This window comes from Artibeus jamaicensis, unplaced genomic scaffold (genome assembly GCF_021234435.1).
Source record: "Artibeus jamaicensis isolate MK-2021 breed Jamaican fruit bat unplaced genomic scaffold, CSHL_Jam_final contig_867, whole genome shotgun sequence".
Classification (NCBI taxonomy): domain Eukaryota; kingdom Metazoa; phylum Chordata; class Mammalia; order Chiroptera; family Phyllostomidae; genus Artibeus; species Artibeus jamaicensis.
The window spans coordinates 7,834,626-7,850,987 of NW_026521995.1; the positions used below are offsets into that span (position 1 = coordinate 7,834,626).

Sequence of the window (16,362 nt, forward strand, 5' to 3'; positions counted from 1 at the left end):
CAGGCTAAGGAGCCTCTGGGACAACTTCAGATGTACCAGCATTCGAATCACAGGGGTGCTAGAAAGAGAAGAGAAAGAGCAAGAAATTGAAAATTTTTTTGAAAAAATAATGAAAGAAAAATCTGTAATTTGGTAAAGGAAATAGACATGCAAGTCCAGAAAGCACAGAGAATCCCAAACAAGATGGGTGTAAAGAGGACCACATCAAGACACATCATAATTAAAATGCCAAAGGTTCAAGACAAAGAGAGACTCTTAAAAGCAGCAAGAGAAAAGCAGAGAGTTATCTACAAAGGAGTTCCCATAAGATTGTCAGCTGATTTCTCAAAAGAAACTTTGCAGGCAAGAAGGGACTGGCAAGTAGTATTCAAAGTGATGAAAAGCAAGGACCTACAACCAAGATTGCTGTACCCAGCAAAGCTATCATTAAGAATCAAAGGGCAGATAAAGTACTTCCCAGACAAGGTAATGTTAAAGAAGTTCATCATCACCAAACTATTATTATATGAAATGTTGAAGGGACTTATTTAAGAAAAAGAAGATCTAAACTATGAGATTAAAGTGACAATAAATTCACAACTATCAACCACTCAATCTAAAAATGAACTAAGCAAACAAGCAGAACAGGAACAGCTATCAGGAACAAGCATATCTGGAATTCCTTTGGAGGGTTATCAGTTGGGAGGAAGAAGGGGGAGAATGGGTGAAAAGGTGCAGAAATTAAGAAGTATAAATCGGTAGGTACAGAATAGATGAGGACGTTAGGAACAGTATAGGACATGGAGAAGCCAAAGAACTTCCATGTGTGACCAATGGACTTGAACTAAGGCGAGGGGATTGCCGGAGGGAGTAGGGGTGTACCAGGTGGAGGGCAAAGGGGTAAAAATAGGAACAACTGTGATAGCATAATCAATAAGATACATAGAAAAAAGAAAGAGTTTTTATTGTCAGATTATTCACTTTTATCATTATCTAAATGGGTTCAAATTTTAAGTAGTCCTAAGCATTTATTAAATTTTCACTATTAAGTGATGCCTTTGCCAACTTGGAAAAAAAAATCTTGCCTGACTCTCTTTTAATGCTTTTGTTTGCGATTCAGTGTAGACACATATTTCTTACATTTCTTTAACATATTGAAGGAAACAGAGACTGTGAGCAGTGTCTAGAAAATGGAAGACCTTGGTGCGGCGGCTAAATGCGTGAGAGTCGATGCCAGTCTCCTGGTTTTATGACCCAGGTTTGAGTAACATCAGATTTTTAATGTCTCACAGGAAGCTTATGAAATTCCTAGGTCCTCTGGTGGTTCCAGGCTTTTTCAGTCTCATCTCTCCTTTCAGATAAAGGTGAGATTGCCGTAATGACAGTGTGTGCAGGGAACGCCCTGCTTCAGAGTACCGGGAGTGAGTGGTCCTGCTGTACTTGTGGACCAGTGAAGAACTGCAGAATGAATCTACACTCATAGCTTCAGAATTTTAGAACTGGAATTGATTTTCAGTTGATCAAACCTAAATACGATTATACTTTGGAATTTCCTTTTGTAGCCTGGTATAGTACTGTGCAGATCACAGGAATTCGATAATTATTTGATAACTGTACACATTAGTTAAGTCACAAAAAATAGAGATTAATTTTGAAAGTGCCAGAAGCTTTGAGCTCTACCATCCTGTTTAAAATGCATTCACTGTTAGTGGTCAGTATCTTTCTGGAACTGTAAAACCAAAACAAAAAATGGACTAGGAACTAGCTTAGGAAAGTGTAGACCAGAAGGCCAAAAAGTGAAGTCAATTGCAAAAGTTTCATTAAAGAGCTGCTGGGGATAGAGACCACTTGTATTTGTGCCGATACATGGAAGTCAAAATAGCTGTGCATTAGAGTCAGTTCTGTGTTGGTCCCGTGACTGCGGACGAAGCAGGAACTCTGCAGTGAAGATACTGCCGCTAAAATCTTCAGCAGTTTTCCAGGGTGTTTTATTTACAGCGATTGATCCATTGTTGTGTACTTGTTTGGAGATTCTTTTTAGGGTAAATTCCTACAAGTTAAATGGTTTGTTCAAACGATATAATCACATCCAGAATTTAAGGTGTATGGTCCTGTGGTTTCTGTTTTAAATTGGCCTTGATGGTCTTGGGAAGGGGGTCCAGGAACCACAGGCTCTGGGGAGGACACTCAGGTACCCACTCTCAGCAGAGGAAGGCGCCCTCTGGATCCTTTTATTTGTACAGTGGAAGTAAGGCCATCACCCACTTCAGCAGCACGTGGGAAGTCAGGAGTATAATTTATAAATAGAAAATATGTAAATCATGAAGGAGATAAGTAAAGGGCCAGTAATAGATGCTCAAACGGCAGGACCAAGTGCAGTGCATCTGTTCAGGCTCTTTAGCCTTTGTTCCCGAGGTTGTGTGTACAGTGTGTGTTACCTTCCATCTGGTTCCTCTTTCCATTTGTGTTTCTCTGGACTGTGCTGGGTATTTGCTGTGTTCTCTTAGCTTGAGCAAGCCTGGCTGAAACTGTTTTTCTGGCAGATGTTTCAGATAACAGCCCGTGGATTGACTATAATAAATTGCATTAAGTAAAACAAAGTAAAAATTTTTAAGTTGATAATGGGTGTTTATTTTCATTGTGAAATTCCTTATTTATTAGAAATATATATACACACACAGATATATATTTACATATGTAAATATATGTATTTAAAAAAACCCCAAACTCACAGAAAAAAAGATTAGCTCTGTGGTTACCAGAGGCAGGGAAGTAGAGGAGGGGAAAGGTAAAAGGGACAAGCTTCCAGTTAAAGGATCATAATTGTAATGTGTAGCATGGTGACTGTAGTTAGCTCTGTAAATTTTATTTTCTGTTTTTGCTTTCTTTTTTTTGGTCTGTATAGGAAGATGGATGCTCACTAAATGTATAGTGGTAATCAAGTCAAACAATTATGCAGTACACACTTTAAACTTATATATAGTGATGGATATCAGTTGTATCTCAAAACTAGGAAAAGTTATTTTTATGGCTTTAACACATTCATCTGAAGTTGAGAATTGCTTTTGTTGGCATGACTTTAATTTTCTTTTTTAAAAATGAAATGATGGCACCCTCTACTGATATGGAAAGGAATTGCTGAATAGTAGTATCCAGGTATGAAGAAGAGAATGTATCAATGCATAATTGAGACTTTCTTGTTGCTCATATGATGGTCCTTTTTGCTTACTTGCTTCTCATTGGGCAGTGTGATGACAGACGTGTAGTTAAACCCACATTTAAAGAAGGGGGAGGGGCGAGAGGGAGCAAATCATAGACGCATGAAGTGACAGGATGTGCTCAGGGATCTGCAGGTAGTTGCATAGAAAATTGGAGGGAGGGTGTCGATGTGATTGTGTGTGTGTGTGTGTGTGTGTGTGTGTGTGTGTGATGAAAGACAAGACATTGGAGAGGATGGGAGGGCATGTGTGATTTTAAGGAATTTTCACTTTATCATGAGAGTGCTGTCGAGTCATCTCATAGCTTCACTTAAAGTAGTAATGCAGTCATTTAAGTAACTCAGAAAGAGGATGCTGGCAGCCCTGTGCAGGTGAGGTTGGAGGTGGGGACAGACCATTCTGAGTATCACTAAATTTGCTAAGTAGGTTGATTAAGACCCCAGAGAGACACTTAACTCTGAGGTAGGAGAGGCTGGGAGATATTGGAAGTTCTTTTCCAAAAACTTATCACAAAATTTAAAAATATATGTAAAAATAGAATTGTGCAGTGAATGCCCTTGTGCCCACCTTAGATCCAACAATTGGTAACAATTTGCCATGTGTGCTACCTACCTACCTACCTACCTACCTACCCATCTATGAAGTATTTTAGAGGAAGTTGCAGATATCATTACTCTACATGCCTCTAATTACTTCAGCAAGCATCTCTCCAAAATAAGGGCATCAGGGGTGAGATATTCAGAGAGATAAAGAAATATCAGTGGGGATAGCTGGGGTGCAGGGTGGGGAGAGATGGAAGGAAAAGGCAAAAAACTGTACTTGAACAACAATAAAATTTTTTCAAAATCAGGAAAATTAGGGATAAAGATACTGAGTTCTTTTGTGTACAATAAGGGGATATACATTGGCACAAAGTCTTGGTTTACTATTAGTAATTTGTGGTTGTGTAGTATTTTTCTCTTTTTCTGAGACTTTCAGGAGATCGATATATGGTAAATGCTATTAAATAAAAACTTGAAAAAGTTAGAAAACATTTGTAATCAGAAAGAAAGTCAAATACACACAGCGGTTGAAGAGAACAGTGTCCTTGGCCGAGGCAGTGGCCCACGCCAGTCTTCTCTGTGGGAGGAGAGTCGGGGTTGCAGAGGGGCTGGCCAGCCTTCTCCCCACGGGAGGAATCACACCAGAGCCCAGATCGGTGGAAGTTCCTGTGAGAGCCTCTACGCAAGCAGCACCAGCATAATCCAGCCCTGGGTGATGGAGAGTGAGCAGCAGGCAAACCGACTGCCACTCAGTGGTGGGGAGAGCAGGGAACTGGGGATGCCTGAGGGCGCTGGGTACAAATGTGAATGATTTAATATCTTTAATCGGTAGGGAACTTGCCTATTATACCTTTGGTCTAGTAAGTATTTTCCACTGTGGTTAGTGAGATTAGTAACTCTTGCTCCTTTGGGAAGATAATATTACCATAGCTAAACCTGGTAGAGATTTCAGTGTTCGTTCAGCAAGTACTTACGGAGCCATTTGTTACTATGGCAAGCACTCTTCTAAGACACTAGGAAGTCAACAGTGAGCAACCCAGGCAAAAATCCCTGCTCGTGTGTTTTATATTCAAGTAGGGAAGACAGTACACAACATCAATGAAATATACATAGCATATTTGGTTGTGATAAGCGCTGAGAAGAAGCAGTAAATGAGGGCAGGGTGTGTGTATGGAGATTTTAGAAAGGGAGGCCAAGGGACTCCACTGAGACGCCATTTGTGGAAAGACCTGTGGAACCTGAACTGCCAGAGCTGTGTTGAGAGGCACGGAGGTTGCATCATTGGCCACTGACGCAACCTTCTTGTGCGGGCCTGTCTCAAGAACGTATGCATCGGAAGTGATTTACTGCTGGCTTCCAAAAGGCCTTTACTGTTTTTTATTCTGTTCCTGTATACACTGTTTTTTCTTCGGATTGGTTTCTCCTCTAACCCATGATTTCCTGACATACATTATAAAGTTTCTCCTTATCACACTGATCTTTTCAGAGAGTGTTGTTAGTATAAGACCGTGTGTCTGTATGTACACTGCAAGGCTTTGTGCAGTTCTGTGAAGTGCTCTTTTGTGTAAACATTTCTCATGGTTTTTGAACAATGACTGGCATGCTACTTTCCTTAGCAACTTAATTTTTGTTCCATCTTCACATGCAACCTTGGAAATGTTAACTTTTCCCCCTTTCCATTCATTTGTTTCACTTTGGAAAGGAAAACAATCCTTTTCAGAGCTATGGTATCCAAATAAAAACTTTCAGAGTATAGTCAGTAGATTCCAGCAATAAATACTAATGAAATTTAAGTGTTGACATAGTTGAAGAAATGAGCATTTAAAAGTATCTGAAGAATGAAATGCTCTTAAGTTACTCTTGGGTATAACTGACTTCAAATATGAGATTCTTTATGTGTATGAAGGGCTACTACAGGACAGATTTTCTTTTAGTTAATATAGGATTCACTGTTTTATGTGTAATATGACAGTAGGATTTTGAATTGCTCTTTAAAGAGCGTATTCCCTTTTGATTTCAGCTTTGGAAATCATTAAAGCAGAAGAGTGTGTTCAAGTCTGGACAACATGAACTCAAGCTCCCATGCCAGACAGTGAGGATTTCCTTTAAGAATGTACAGACAGACTGCCATGGCCAAAAATCTAACTCGGTATACAGTTGCTTGTATTATAAGCGAATGGTGCTTTTAGATTACATATTTCTTTTCTCGCTATCTATGATAGCTTAAAAAAAATACATATAGCCACATAGGTCAGTTAGAACATTGTCTTCATACATCAAAGGTTGTGGGTTCGATCTCCAGTCAGGGCACATGCAAGAATCAACCAATGAAGGCATAACTAGGTGCAACAACAAATTGATGTTTCTCTTGCTCTAAAATCAATAAATAAAATTAAAACAATAAACATGTAAATATGCAACAACAACTACTGTGCATTGCGTTTACTGTACCTCCTTAGTGCTGTCCTCAGTGAGAAAATACCGTTAGCTTTGGCATTATGCCATAATTATTGTGACACGAGGAGAATTGATTTTTAGGAGGCTTATTTTTTGATAGCTATGTTGTAGGGCCTGAGAAACTGACAAAACAGGACAAGCTGGTGATTTCTGTTACCTAGTCAGTGAACACACGAAACTGTGTTGATAAATATCCAGCTTCATGGCAGATGTTGTTAGTAAGCTATGTTTTTAGGAACTATTGTGTTGAATCACACAATATCAATTAGTACCCAGTAATAACAATGTATATACTAAGAGTAAATGATTTATATTGTTTAAAAATGAGACCATTGAGTTTTTCAAATGATCAGTGTATCAATCAAAATGGGCTGGGTTGTTCTTCAGTAGCAAACAATTGCAACAACAGAAACATTTTTTTTTGGTAATATTGTTGTCTAAACATACATAGAAAAATTTCCAAAAAAAATGAGTGTTGTTAAGTTCACTACATTATATTGTTTGGTATGGCAGTTGGGTTGTCATTCATAATTGGCAGTGATGGTTAAAACCATTTATTATACCCCAAATGTATAGCATAATTGGCTGGTGTTGGTGCCTCCCCTCTGACAAAGTGTTTATTTGTGCTTCTAAGTACAGCAGTGATTTATGTGCTTCAAATTTGAGTTCCAAGACAGCTCTCCACACCCTACTATAAAGGCTGGCTTGTATTCATAACTGTTGCTTAAATCACTTTGCTTGTTGCTGGAGTTAAGATTTCCCGTCTTTAATAATAATCTCGGGTTATTGGGCAACTATTCTGGCTAGTAGTTTGTAGTAATTTCCTTTCTTCCTTTGTTTTCAGGTGTTGCACTAATTTTATAAAGTAATTGTGGTATAAGCACATAATATAAAATTCACCTTATTAATCTTTTTGAGCGACAGTTCAGTAGTTTTGAATATATTCACATTGTCACGTAACAGCTCTCCAGAACTGAAAATCTGTACCTAATAAACAAACGGGTGTGAGGTGATGTCCCATTTTGAGTTGCACTTTTTCTAATAATTAAAGATGTTGAACATCTTTTCATATGCTTGTTGGCATGTGCTTTTTGGAAAAATGTCTCTTGAGGTTTCTCAGCTCATTTCTCTTTCATCTTTGTTGTTGTTGAGTTGTAGGAGCTCATTGTATATTCTGGATATTAACTCCTTCTAAGATATGATTTCTAAATATCACATTCTGTAGGTCCTCTTTTCACTCTGTTGATCGTATCCTTTGTTTTGCAGAAGTTTTTAAAGTTTTATGTAGTCCCATTTGTCTTATTTTTACTTTCGTTTCTTGTGCTTTTGGTGTTATATCCAAGATATTAGGACCAAATTCAAAGTCATGAAATTTTTCCCTTACATTTTCTTTTAGGAGTTTTATAGTTAGAGGTATTACATTTAGGATTTAATCTATTTTGTGTTAATTTTGGGGCCTGGTGTGTCATATGGGTCCAACACAGTTCTTTTGCTTATGGACATCCATTTTTTTTAACACCATTTGTTAAAGACTGTTCTTTCCCCATTGAGTTGTCATGGCAGCTTCGTTGAAGGTCATTGATGGTATGAGGGTTCTCCCTGCCCACCTGCCCCAGGCTCGCTATTCTGTTTCATTGGCCTGTATGTCTGTCTTTATGCCAGTAGCAGTCTGTTTTGGTTTTGTAGCTTTGCAATGTATTTTGGAATTACAAAGTATGAGGCTTCCAACTTTTTTCTTCTTTTTCAGGGTTGTTTTGGATTTTTAGGGTCCCTTGAGGCTCCCCGTGAATCGTAGTGTAGTTTTTCTATTTTTGCAAAAAATGTCATTGGGATTTTTTGACAAGGATTGCGTTGAATCTGTAGATTGCTTTGGGCAATATGGATATTTTCACAATTTTAAATCTTCTGGTTTGTGAACACAGGATGTCTTTCCATTCGTTTGTGTTAATTTCATTCAGTGATGTCTTATAGTTTTTCCAGTATGGAGTTCTTTCAACCTTCTCTGTTGAGTTTATTCCTAAATATCTCATTCTTTTAGATGCTACTGTGAATATGATTGTTCCCTTAATTTGCTTTTTACAATTGCTTGCTGTTTCTATATAGAAACTCTGGATTTTTTTGTCCTGAAATTTTGCTGAATTTGTTTAGAAATTCTAATAATTTTTTGTGGACTCTTTAAGGTTTTCTGCATATAAGTTCATATAATGTCATTTTCACTTCTTCCTTCTCCCTTTGCATGTCTTTTATTTCTTTTTGTTGCCTAATTGCATTGGCTACAACTTTTACTATGTTGAATAGAAGTGGTGAGAGCAGGCATCATGGCTTTGTTCCTCACCTTAGAGGAAAAGCTTTCGATCTTTTACCAATGAATATGTTAGTTGTGGGCTTCTCATATGTGGCCTTTATTATGTTGATGCAAATAAAAATTTCCTTCTATTCCTAGTTTATTGCATGTTTTAATTATGAAAGGTGTTAAATTTAGTCACATGCTTTTTCTGTGTGAATTGAGATAATCACATGGTTTTGTTCTTTATTCTGTTAATGTGGTGTAGCACATTGATTGATTTTCATATGTTGGATCATACTTGCATTCCAGGGAGAAAATCCCATTTGGTAATTGTATATAAATCATTTTAATGTGCTGTTGAAATTTTTTTGATAGAATTTTTTGAGGATTTTAAATTACAATTCATCAGGGATATTGGTCTGTAGTTTTCTTCTAGTGTTTTCTGTTTGGCTTCGGTTTTAGGATGATGCCTCATAGATGGGGCTCGGCAGTGTTCCCACCTCGTAAATTTTGGGGAAGAATCGAAGGAGGTTTGATGTTAATTCTTTAATAGTAGAATTCTCCAGTGTAGTCATCTGGTCCTGGACTTTTCTTTGTTGGGAATTTTTTGATGATTGTTTCTATCTCATTTGTTATAGGTCTTCTTAGAGTTTTAAATTTTGTTACAGTTCAGTCTTGGTAGGTTATATGTTTCTAGGAATTTATTCATTTCTTCTAGGTTATCCAACTTGTTGGTGTACACGTGTTGGTAGTCTGTTGTAATCCTCGTTAGTTCTGTGGCATCTCTCTTTTCACTTCTGATCAGTTAGAGTTTTTTCTCTTTTCTTAGTCTAGCTAAGGATGTCAGTTTTTTTAATCTTTCGTAAAAAAGAGCCCAGCTTTTAGTTTCATTATTTTTTCCTCTCTGTTGCATTTATTTCTGTTGCAGTCTTTATTATTTCCTTCCTCTTTTAACTCTGTTCTTTTTCAGTTCCTTGTGTTATAAAGTCGAGTTATTGATTTTAGATTTTTCTTCTTCTTTTTTAAAAAATAGTTTATTTACTTATTTTTAGAGAGAGGGGACAGGAAGGAGAAAGAGTGGGAGAGAAACATCAATGTGTGATTGCCTCTCACATGTCCCCTACTGGGGACCTGGCCTGCAACCCAGGCATGCGCCCTGACTGGGAATTGAACCGGTGACCGTTTGCTTCACAGGCCCGGGCTCAATCCACTGAGCTACACCAGCCAGGGTAGATTTTTATTCTTTTTTAACATAAGTGTTCACAGCTGTGAACTCCCTCTTAGCAGTGCTTTACTTCATCCCATAAGATTTCATATTTTTTTTCATTTTCGTTGATTTCCTCTTTGGCTCATTGGTTGTTTTAGAGTATATTGCTTGATTTTCATATGTTTGTGGATTTTCAGTTTTCCTTCTTTTTGGATTTATTTTGATTTTATTCTGGTAGAGGCTTTATTGCTAAAGGGGTATAATTCTGTTGTAATTTAATGTTAAATTTAGCTCTTTAATAAACATTTGATCTTTATGCATACTAATTTGGATAGACAGTGAAACGTAATCTTAATAAGACTTGCTTCATTGGCTGATATACTTTCAGGCTTCTCATGACCTTTTGGAATTACTATGATTTGAGGTTAATTCTGTGGTGACATTCTGTTCATAAGATTCAGTAGACTTTGAATTATGTTCCTGAGCTTTTGACATATTCCATACTTTACTGTAACTGTATGGAACATAGGGGAACAATCCTTTGCCACCTGGCAAGATGTGACCATGGGTTTTGGAACTCTTACAGGGTATGGATTTTGTGGATGCAATCTAAAGTGTTAAAAAAAATAAATGGGTTGAAGGCTGAGAAATTGTTTTCCAAATCTGTCTGAGGTTCTGGGTCTATCAGAGAAGGCACATGCCTAAGGTGTAGTAAGTTAGAGGATGTGGATGTGAAATGGGCAGTTTTCTTAATTTGTAAACAAACAGAGTAGATAAGACAGGGACATTAGGGGAAAAATGTCGTGAGAAGGCGGGAGCTAATATTTGAGCATCTGGTGTGTTTCCACTGCCTTAAGTATTAAGTGAATACAACATTAAGTGAATGAGTCATAGATATTATTTCCGTTTGATACCTGAGAAAATTGGGTTAAAAGGTAACATTGTATAGCGTGGTTAATGGTGTAGGCATTAGGTTCTTACATGCTTAGAATCCCTTCAAACTGTGGGCTCAGGGCAAGTTGCTTAAAATTCAGATTCCTCATCTGTATGATGGTGATAGCAGTGATTATATCATAGGATCATCTTGAGCATTAAATGAAACAATGCATCTTGAGTCTTGGAAATTGTGTTCACTCAATGTTATTTTTTTCTAATATTTACATATACATATATTATAAATGTATAATAACATTATGTATATAAACAAATGTTATTTTATTTGGTTTTCCAAGGTCTCATACCTTGTAAGTTGTGCCTGTAGTAAGTGGTAAAATCAAAAGACTGGTCTGTCTCTTATAAAAGACTCTATTCTTTTCAATACAGGCCCTCTTAAAAATATGCAAATTGGAGGAAGTGAGAAATGGAGAGTGATGAAATGAGGTTGAAAAGTGTTAATGAAAGCTGTCATGTGTTGATTGGCCACTCTAGGTTAGGTGTTTTACTTATGTCATTGCATTTAATCTCATTTCACTAAATAGCCTGGCTAAACTCATGGGGTCAGTAAGGCAGAGCCGGTCTGTCTCGTTTCCAAGTGTGTGCTTTTTTCATTGGTCAGGGCTGTCTCCCCATAAGTAAAGTAATGACGTTAATCTGACCTTGAAGGGACAGGGAGCTCCTGGAAGGCTGGAGTTGGCCACATGTAGAAGTACTTCTGAACAGAGGCCGTTGTGTCATTTTGAGGGACCTATGATGATATGGGTTTCACCCTAAAGGAAATCTAGTGGGGGATGTCAGCCCAACAAAAATTTAAAACATCGATACATCTCAATTTAAAAAAATGATTATAAGATTGGTTTTTCCAATAGAGAGGACTTGAGGGGATGCTGGTGGGATGCTGGATGGATCTAGATATTCAGAATTAGTCAAGGAAAATGTAATGAAGAAGTTATTCTCTGCTGCCCCCAACAATTCAAGGAAAGAGAATACAGGGGCAAAAAAGTGGGTCATTGATGGTGAGTGGTGTAACCTTGAAGACTAGTGGGTGGTAAAAATTATAATGAAAAAGAGGTCATGATCAGACAAGAAGTGTCCCACTGTGAGGAGGTGGGGGAGGTGCCTGGCACCAGCACATGCTGCTGGCTTTGCTTGAGCACAGTCTGCGAGAAAGCCCTGGGCCCCAGGGCACTAACTGTCGTAGATGGTTTGAGTAGTGTGGAAGGGGGTCGTGGCTGGTGCGTGCCAGTTCATTCATGCCACCTGTGCTCCAGACAAGGGACAGTTGAGTGACCGAGTGACTGTGAGACTGACGGTGTGTATCTTCCCACTCAGAGCACTGCCCAGGGGAAGGCCCTCATGAACTCATGTCACGGTTACTTGGGTGAGTGGGCTAGAGCTCCTTGCAGACTTTCCTAGCAACCTTAAAGCCCGGGTGTCTTAACCTGGGGATTACAAAGCAGCATTTCTCTTGTTTGCTCTTTTAAGTCTTTTTTTTAAAAAAAGTTTTATAGGATTCTTTCAGTGGGCTTCTTCTTTTTCATTGCTTTGGCATTTTTATTTCCATTTGTGGAAAGGAAGTCTGTGAGTTTCATATTATATAATAATCGAGCCCTGCTGAGTTTATAAAATGTGGGATGTTTGCATCACACATGATTTCCCCCTTTTCTTTTTTAAAATCTAGGATTCTTTTTTGTGTTTGGTTGTATAAAGCATGTTTTCTTAACGAGAGTGCCCTAAAATGTTGCCAGAAGTAAAACTTATTTTTAATTTTCTATGTTTAGTGACAGATTCTAAGGTTTTTCAGCTAGACAAAATTGAAATGGGATTTTGTTTATGATTCGTTTAAAATTATACATCATTTTGCATAATAAAAATTAAAAAAAATTTAAACTTTCTTTGAATATTTAAACAATAACCAGTACAAACATCACTGGAAAATATACTACTTTTTAGATCAGTACACCTCTAGCAGGTAAGGTGTGATGGTATAGAACTGTGGTCCTAACACCTGGCCCTCCACCTGTTCGTGGAAATAAAGCATTAGGAGAACACAGTCCCATCCTTTCACGTTCTGTCTCTGTTGGGACAGAGATCACAGGAACCTCAAAGCCCAAAATGTTTACTCTCTGCCTTTTGCAGAAAATGTTTGCCCACCCTGGCACAGAACAGCAGTTCTCAACTTTTAGGATTTCTGCACCTTTTTGCACTCTTAAAAATTACTGAAGATCCAAAAAAAAATGTGGTTTATGTGAATTATATTGATGTTGGAAATTACAACTGCAAAATTAAAAATTACTTCACCTCTTTAAAATTAACATTAAATTTGTGATGTGTTAACATAAATAACACTTTTATGAAAAAATAACTTTGTTCCCCAAAACAAACTTATTATTTAGTTGGGAATTTCTCTGATGCCTGGCATAATTAAAAACAGTTTTATTCTCACATTGGTGTTTACTTTTAATTTGTTGCTGCCTGTTTTGGTTGAAGGAAATGGAGAAACCCAACCTCAGACAGATCTGTAGTTGGAAAAGGGAGGCATGTTGTAATGGCCTGTTCAATTAGTTGTGGGTATTTTTTTGATACAACACCAAAATTTGTTGTGTGATTGTTTCTTGGAGTTACACTGTGGAATCTGGAAATGCAGAGTGGGACAAAAGGAGGTTTACAGTTGTGAGTATACAAAACAGTTTATTCTTCTATGATTTACTAATTTATTGTATTATTTCCCACACAAACAACTATAAACCTACTTTTGCCCCACCCTGTATATCAATACATTTATTACATTGGAGCTTTAAAATCTATCGATTTATTATATACATTGAATGAATCTTTTATTTATGCATGATTTTCTGATTTGCATTGGTAATTTTGAAATACTAGTACACTAACTAAAGCTGACACAGTATAACAAGAGTCATGTTTATTAATATCACCAGTGATCTCAGAAGAGCTTCCCACTGGGAGGCTGGTGGGACCTATGCAGAGTGGGAACCGGGTTCCAGCATGTTTGCATTTCTCAGTTAATACGGTACCTTGCAAAGCAAAACAGGCTGCGGATGCAGTTTTTATGAAATTCTCTCTTTTGCTTGAAAGCTCGTATTTCATCATTAGCAACACATATTGTCAGTTTACTTTGACGTCTCAGACTCTTCATTCATTTTTCGAGAAAATGTTTGCCAAATTCTCAAGCCTGATTAATCTGAATAGGCTGAATAATGTGTCTTTCTGTGGTTGGTTTCAAGTATAAAAATGGTGTTCCATGAAGAAAATGAGTGGTCGAGTTCACCAGATCCTGCCTACAGGTGCTTTTCTTTGAGACTGCCATCACTTGGTTTACAGCGGGAGCGTCTCCTCTGCACCGCCCCTTTCGTCACCTAGCCTTCCGAAGACGGATACTTAGGGGCAGCAATCTTCAACCTCATCACATGGCACACATAAACTGATGAGTAAAATTCTGTTCTACACCAAAACGTATTTTTGCCAGTCTGACAAAAAACAGGTATAATATTGATTCATTCACACTGGACAGTTATTGCTGTGTCGTCATTTTCTTATTTAACAACCTAAGAGAAAGAGGCCAGTGACCTGACTGAATAGTCAGATACTGCGTGTTTTAAATATTCTTGTGAGGACCCAAGATGGTGGGTGGAGCCACATCTCCTCCCAGCACCAAACTGGAATCACAGCTAAGTTATAGAAAAGTCATCCGAGTGACCAACCGAAGACTAGCTGGAGAGAAGCCTTATAACCAAGGACTTAGAGAAGCCACATTGAGACTGGTAGGAAGTGTGGAGGTGTGAGGGGGCTGGCCACACTGTAACAGGTGGCAGCTGAAGTCCTGGAGACAAAGCCCAACTGTGGAGGGTTCCCACTGAGAAGTGTGGGGTCTAAACCCCAAGCCGGGTTCCCAAGCCTAAAGCACCAGACCTGGGAGAGGCACCCACATAGCATCTGGATGTGAAAAGCAGTGCGGTTCCTGTCTGCCAGGGAGAGGCAACTAGAGGTGTAGCCACTCTCTTAAAGGGTTAACACAAAAATTTGTTGGCATCCACTTACCCTGGGCTCTGTTGGAGGGAGAGCAGAGCAGACTAGAGCTGCATGAGGAGACTCTGGGGTTGGTGACTGTGATTAGAGAGCTGAAGGGTAAGTAGCCAGGAACCCTGTGCTGAATCATTCCCCATAGTGCAGAAGCCATCTTTCTCTGGCAGAGCACTCCCCTTCAAGTGGCATCAACCTGGGGGCAATCAGTAGCCCCATCCACAGGAACCCCTTTGGCCCCACCCTGTGGAGCTTAAGCCCTGCCGAGGTGTACAGCCAGAGGCTCTTTCAGTAACTAAGCCTAGCAGGCAGCCTACTAGTGGAGGTGGGTATCTGGGTGCTTTGAGACTTTTGCTGACCTGCATCTGGAACCAGGACTGGTAAAAGCTGGCCTGGGTGCTCAGCTTGGCCCTTTCTAAATGCACTCAGGCTCAGCAGAGGGAACCACAAGCTGTGGAGCTATCAGCAGTAGCTCCAAACAGGTTGCCTAGAGCCAGTCACAGGCAGCATCTGACATAGGGCTGAACCAGTCTTTGCAGATCTACCTAATACATACAAACACACACAAAGAGGCAGCCAAAAAAATAAGAGAAATTTCCAGAGGAAGAGCTCAGTGAAATGGAGGCAAACAATTGATCAGATATTGAGTTCAAGGTAATGGTTATAGGGATGCTGAACACCGTGAAAAAGGACATAGAAACCATAAAAAAGGACCACTCAGGTATAAAGAATGCAATATCTGAAATAAATAACACACTGGAAGAAATAAAAACTAGGTTAGACGAGGCAGAGGATCAAATGAATGATTTGGAAGACAAGGTAGAAAAAAAATAATCAGCAAAAAGAAAAAAGAATTAAGAAAAATGAGGGTAGTTTAAGGGACCTTTGGGACAACATGAAGAGTAACAGCATACTCATCACAGGGGTACCAGAAGGAGAAGAGAGAGAACAGTTGATCAAGAAGTTATTTGAAGAAATAATGGCTGAAACTTCCCTAACCTAGTGAGGAAAATAGACACACAGGTGGAGGAAGCGTAGAGTGGGTCCAAACAAGATGGATCCAAAGAGCCCACACCAAGTCACATCATAATTAAAATGGTAAAACTTAAAGACAAGGAATCTTAAAAGCCTGAAGGAAAAGGCAGTTAGTTACCTAGAAGGGACCATCAGTGATACTGTCATCTGATTTCTCAACAAAAACATTTCAGGCCAGAAGGGATTGGAAAGATATATTCAAAGTGATGAAAAGCAAGGACCTACAACCAAGACTACTCTTACCCAAGAAAGCGATCATGTAGAACTGAAGTAGAGATAAAGAGCTTCCTAGACAAGAAAAGCTAAAGTAGAAATTTGGCACCACCAAACCAGTATTACAAGAATGTAAAAGGGCCTACTTTAATACATATATATCAGTAATTATTTTAAATGTAAATGGCTTAAATGCCCCAACAAATGGACATAGGGTAGCTGAATAGATATGAAAACAAGACATATATATGTGTGTATGTGCGTGTGTATATTTGTATGGTGTCTTCAAGAGATCCAACTCAGATTGAAAGATACACACAGACTAAAAGTAAAGGAATGAAAAGATCTTTCGTAGTACACATGGCACATTTTCTAGAATAACCACATATTAGAAAACAAAACAAGTCTCAAAAAGTTTAAGATTAAAATCATATCAAGCATCTT

At 38.5% G+C, this 16,362-nt stretch overlaps 1 protein-coding gene and 1 pseudogene across 4 annotated transcripts in view; both read left to right on the top strand.

Moving 5' to 3' along the window:
- The window catches only part of MPP7 (MAGUK p55 scaffold protein 7), a 245,426-nt gene that overhangs the window by 35,487 nt on the left and 193,577 nt on the right, over positions 1-16,362 (top strand). Inside the window, exon 2 of one of the 4 annotated variants that reach the window (XM_037140833.2) lies at positions 5,760-5,888. The exons of the other annotated variants lie outside the window; for them this stretch is intronic. The gene's annotated coding sequence lies outside the window, so the exon portion shown is untranslated. The remainder of the gene's footprint in view (positions 1-5,759; positions 5,889-16,362) is intronic. 4 annotated transcript variants of the gene reach the window in all.
- The window catches only part of LOC119045967 (60S ribosomal protein L13-like), a 29,540-nt pseudogene that overhangs the window by 9,691 nt on the left and 3,487 nt on the right, over positions 1-16,362 (top strand).